Source organism: Dipodomys spectabilis, unplaced genomic scaffold (genome assembly GCF_019054845.1).
Source record: "Dipodomys spectabilis isolate Male_0828 unplaced genomic scaffold, ASM1905484v1 ptg000242l, whole genome shotgun sequence".
Lineage (NCBI taxonomy): Eukaryota > Metazoa > Chordata > Mammalia > Rodentia > Heteromyidae > Dipodomys > Dipodomys spectabilis.
Genome location: NW_024870919.1, coordinates 5,346,738 through 5,352,353, shown reverse-complemented (window position 1 = coordinate 5,352,353; position 5,616 = coordinate 5,346,738). Strand labels below are relative to the sequence as shown.

The following is a 5,616-nucleotide window of genomic DNA, read 5'->3' as shown; positions in this document are numbered from 1 at the left end:
GAACAGTTTTATACGTTCTTATTGTAAAAATACTGCACAGAGGGGTAACACTTCATGAGCAAGGTAATGAGTACATTTCCTAACAAGTATTGTTACCTCCTCCTTTATTGTTCCCCTACCATCCCTTCCCTCTCACTTCCACAAGTCCATTAACCTCCTCCCTTCCCCCGCCTCAATTGTAAAGTTCACTTTACAACATAGTTTCTTGTGAATCTCATTGTTGCAATGGGTCAACCTGTATCCCTATTTAAGCATTTTGGTTTTTTTTTTCCTTCCCCTCAGCAAATTAGAGGAGAATATATACAATATGTAGGCGCACCAACTTCAAATACAGTGAAAATAGGTGTTATAGCATGAGGGAGGAACATATAAAGAAACAAAAAAAAAATCCACACTGTAGGTTATAAGTACGTGAGAAAAAATAGCAAGAAAAAACCACTTGTGTCCCTAACTTGGGGTTCATTTCCATTAACATAACCTTATCTGGTCATATACACATAACTTTTGACATTTTCTGCTTATCCCAGACATATATTAGTTATTGAAAATTAGAGTAACCATGGGACCTATGTTTCTTTGGACTTGGCTTACTCTACTTAATTTTTTTTCCAAGTCTTTCCATTTCTTAACAAATTGGGGGATGGAATGCTTCAGGAATTTGCCTATCATCCTTGCGGAGGGGCCATACTAATCTTCTCTGTATCATTCCAATGTTTTAGTATATGTGATGCTGAATTGAGCACAGAAATTTTTTATATATAAATTGTAATTGATTTTCTTAAACTAGACAATTCAACAAAAACTAAGTTTAAAAGAATTTTAGAACCATGTACTTCTTACATAAATACACATTTAAGAATAAAGTCAAGATTGACATGTCAAAAACAAAATAATTCCAGATATTTGTTGTGCAAGAGATGTGTAGGATGAGGAATTCAATTATTCTATACAAGGGACCTGTCATAATGAACACTGCAGCAAGTGTTAAGGTTTGTTAAAAGTTTTAATGTTTTAAATATATTAATTTTGGGAATTTGCTTATATATGCCAAAACTGGGACTGTTTGGTAGGTCATAATACTTTTCTATAAAGTATTTAAGATTTATGGTAGCAGATAAATACTCCTAAGTATGTACATTTCAGAGTATATAGAAACTTTACTAATGAGAAGTTGCAAAGTCTTTGTGTAAAGGAGCAGAATAAAGAGCTGACTATGTTAACTACACAGTTTCTGCTAAAACTGTAGGCCTTCCTTACTTTATATGTTAGTGAGGAACAAATGATGATATAAGCCATATACAAATTATGAGATGAACTATAAATGGTCATCTTAGTGGGTGATTTAAACACCACTCATAGCCTATATCATTCTTGTTGAACATCATAATCTTAGCCAGTGTTAAATGTAAAGAAATATGACAATAATAAAATCTAATTTGTAGTACACTTCAAATACTGAAAACACTGGTAATTGTTTTGTTTTTTATTTTATTAATCATTAATATTAAATTATTGCTTTTCTTTATTTGTAGCATTTTTTCCTTGTTGTAATACAATAGAACTTTTCGTAAATTGTCATTAGGAGGTACTTTGAGAAGGTTACTGGGATGGCCATACCATTTTTTATAGGTGCATGTGAGTTTATAAAGATGAAAATTAAGAACAAAATATGAATTTTAAAAATGATCAAGTAGAGTCTGATTCAGGAGTGTTGATAAATGTCCACACTTAACATGTTAGCCCTAGGCTGAAGCAGAGTTATTACAGAGTTGAGGCAACAAAAGTAAGAGACTGTGTTTTGTTTTGTTTTTTATTTTTATTTTGTTGGTCATGGGGCTTAAACTCTGGGGCCTGGGTGCTGTCCCTCAGCTCAAGGCTAGTGATACCACTTGAGCCACAGCACCACTTCCATCTTTTTCTGCTTATGTGATGCTCAGAAATCAAACCCAAGGCCTCATATTGCTGAGAAATCAAACCCAAGGCCTCATGCATGCAGGCACTCTACCATTGAGCCACCTTCCCAGTACCTGAGAGACTGGGTTTTGAAAAATCATCTAAACAACATTTGTTTTCTGCTTTGGGTTATATAATGAAATATATGAGTATCTTTTTATGTTTTTGTACATTGTCATACTTTATATTTATACTAACTTCACCCACTTTATCCTTGTCAAAGTCATGAAATATCTCTGAGAGTTTGCTTCTGTGAAGATTGTTTTTTTTTTTTTTCGGGGGGGGTGGGGGTCAGGTAGTGGGCCTGAACTCTGGGCCTGGGCGCTCTCTCTCAGCTCTTCAGCTCAAGGCTAACTCTCTACCACTTGACCCACAGTGCCACTTCCGGCTTTTTTCTGCTTATGTGGTGCTGAGGAATCGAACCCAGGGCTTCATGCATGCAAGGCAAGCGCTCTACCACTGAACCACCTAACCATCCCTGTGAAGATTTTTTTTTACATTTATCATTTCTTCTGAGTCATTTTTATTTTTTATCAAAATCACTTTATATTTCATGTTTATGGGTATTTACACAGAGACAGGGATATAGAGGATATAGTTTACCAACTGAACATTAAAATTAAGCTCAAAAATAAAAATCAGCCTTAACACATATTTTCATATCTTTCCCCACATTCTCCCTAAAAGAAGACAATATTAAAAATGTCTGAGGGAAGCTTTTTAACTCCAATTTTCTTGGGCTTCCTAAGTTTAGAATTCTTTTGCCCTTCAGACTGTGTTTCTTGTTCCTCCCTTTTCTCGACTCCATTATTAGAGATTTTTCTCAGAGATGACTCCATCTCCAACTTTTCACTCTGCCTATCTGGACAAATGAATTTGCAGATCAAGACTCTTAGACAGAAAGATTTTAAGAGCCTGAATCTAACACACTTCTCTCATACACCATCCCTACAAAGACACAAGTACCAAAAAAGGATACAGAGTTTCATTTTTTTCTACCAAGGCCAATGCCTGAGGTTGCTTGCTTCTGAGGGTGCCTGTTTGTGACTTTCCTGATGTTGCCGATTAACTTTATACCTAGGTCCATTATCAGCTACCAAGGATGGCATGTTTAGACCATCCAGGAGGTTGGCTCAACAGGGCATCTGGATGTGTCTCCTATGAGGGGCTCCTAGGATCCCTCATGAATGGCACAGAAGATCTGTGTTGGAAATACCGGGAGCAATTAAGGTATCCTACAAACACCATCTCAGCAAGGCAAAGTTTACTCTGGCAGAAAGCATCCTGTCACATGTCCAAGTTGAATAAGCACAGTGGATAGGCAGCCCACCACTGGCTCCCATGAATTTGAGCTTTGGGATCATCTTTCATGATGGCTCAAACTTTTGATCCCTTTCAAACTAGTCAAAAGCTTTAATAATCAACCAAATCCGAACACCTGGCCATATGAAAAATAACCAGCTTTTACCCACCTGGTGTTCTACTACTAGTGCCATGTCTCTAGCCCCTAGCACTTCTCTAAAATAGCATTGGTAAGGTTTTGACTATCTTTACAAGGGCAGTGCTTATATCAGTCAAGCACTTCAAGATTTAACTTCTACAATTCTCCCATCTGGTTTTGCTTTCTTTTCTTCCAAACAATAATAATTGACTTTCCTATTCAGCAGTATCCAATAAGATATTTTGATTTTAAAAAGGGTTTGATTAAGGCAGATTTTCAGTCAGTCACTGAACAAAACCTGTTATAGAAGAGATAAAGCACCCATGCACACATTACTATGAAAACAATTACTAAAGAGGTAAATATTGAGACCATGAATCATTGTTAAAATTCTTGCTCTATCATCAAACTAGTAAAGGGATCTGCCACCACACACAGACACACAACCTTTTTTATAAGTGACCGAGGGCTGGTCTTGGGTTTGATCTCATGCTCTGGGCATTGTCCCAGAGCAGTTTTACTCAAGGCTACCACTTTAGCCACAACTCCAGTAGTATCTTTTTTGCACCTTCATTGGAAATAAAAGTCTCATCTTTCCTGTCTGGGTTGGCTTCAAACAGATCCTCAGAATTCAGCCATCTGAGCATTTAGGATTATACTCAGTATCATCTCAGTTTTTAGGTAATTTGTTTCCTATATTCAATCCTTGTAAGTCTTTCTGTACCATTGGCCTCCAACCACCACACAGATTACCTTTGAAGTATATTTATTCTTTTATTTTTATATATTTATTGTAAAAGTACTGTACAGAGGGGTTAGTTACATGAGCAAGGTAAAGCATACATTTCCTATCAAGCATTGTTATCTCCTCCTTTATATGTCCCCTACCATCCCTAATCTCCTAGCTCCAAAACTACACTATACACTACCCCGGACCCCGCCTAAATTGTAAAGTTTGTTTTTCAACAGTGTCTTGTGCATCTCATTGTTACAATGGGTCAACCTGTATTCCTATTTAAGTATTCTGTTTTTTCCCTTTCCCTCCCCAAACTAGAGAAGTGTATATACAAGATGGAGGGCACCAACATCAAAAACATTGGAAACAGGTATTATGCTGTTTTTTGGGGGCACAGAATACAAAGAAACAAAAATCACCCGAAACATTATAAATATGTTAGAAACAATAGCAAGAAATGTAAAAAACCCTTGTGCCCCTATGTTGGGGTTCATTTCACTTATCACCATCTTATCTGGTCAAGTATTATATTTAGACCAAATTTTTCCCATTCAATTCTACCAGTGGCTCCTAGTTACTTTTACATGGTGGCATTTCCAATAAACAAATCCTGCTGATTAATAAAAGCACATATTGGAATAATTCGATTATGGAGATCATAGATTTTGGAGATCAACAGAATAAAACTAATTTAAGCTGCTTTTTCTGGTTTCTAGCTTTAAGCTCTTTAGGAAATTTTCAGGAGCTCCTAAGTAAATATGAAATTTGTAAATATGGAGTTTGTATTTTCAAATATGAAGTTTGAATGACCCGCTAACTAAGAAGTCCCTCCTTAATTTAAGGTGTTTGAAAATGGTCAGGGGTGGATTGGCCAATGTAACCAAAGCACAGATTCCACTCCAGTTGGCCAGTAACATCTCCAATAGTGGTCTCCTGGAATACCACCAGACTTTTCCCCTGGCTATGATTTGTACTTCCTGCTCATCTCAAAGGGCTGGCCTTCACTACATCCAGGTAAGTTTCTCAGAAATGTCCAATTTTCGCCAGGTAATTGACCTGGAAAGAATGGAGTTGATCAGTTTCAGGGGTTTTTGGAATAGACTCTTGCTTCTGAGAAGAGCAACAAGGTGTTCCAAGTTGTCTCGGATCACATTTTGCTGACCTCTCATGAGTTTCATGCACATGGGGTCTGAGCTCCATGACAGCACAAATAGGACCTCTTGTGTGGCCTCCCTGCCACACAGTCATAGCAGTACTCCATATGTGGACAGAATCACCACAGTATTTACCAAACTTATTCAGTCTCAATTTGAATCTGGGTAGACTCAAAATTGGAAGACATACACAGAGTGTCTGCTCCAAGATTGAATTTGCAGTCATATCATAAGATTAACTAGAGGGTCCATTGAGGCCCTGGAATTAAGCATGATCACTTTAAGGGCATTAAGAGTGTTTGGAGTTCCCCAAGCAGGATGTTTTCACAAGT

General features: G+C 37.1%; 1 pseudogene; it reads right to left on the bottom strand.

The window, feature by feature from the left end:
* Positions 1–628: 628 nt before the first annotated feature.
* On the bottom strand, positions 629–743 carry LOC122124733 (annotated as a pseudogene).
* Between the last annotated feature and the right edge of the window lie 4,873 nt (positions 744–5,616).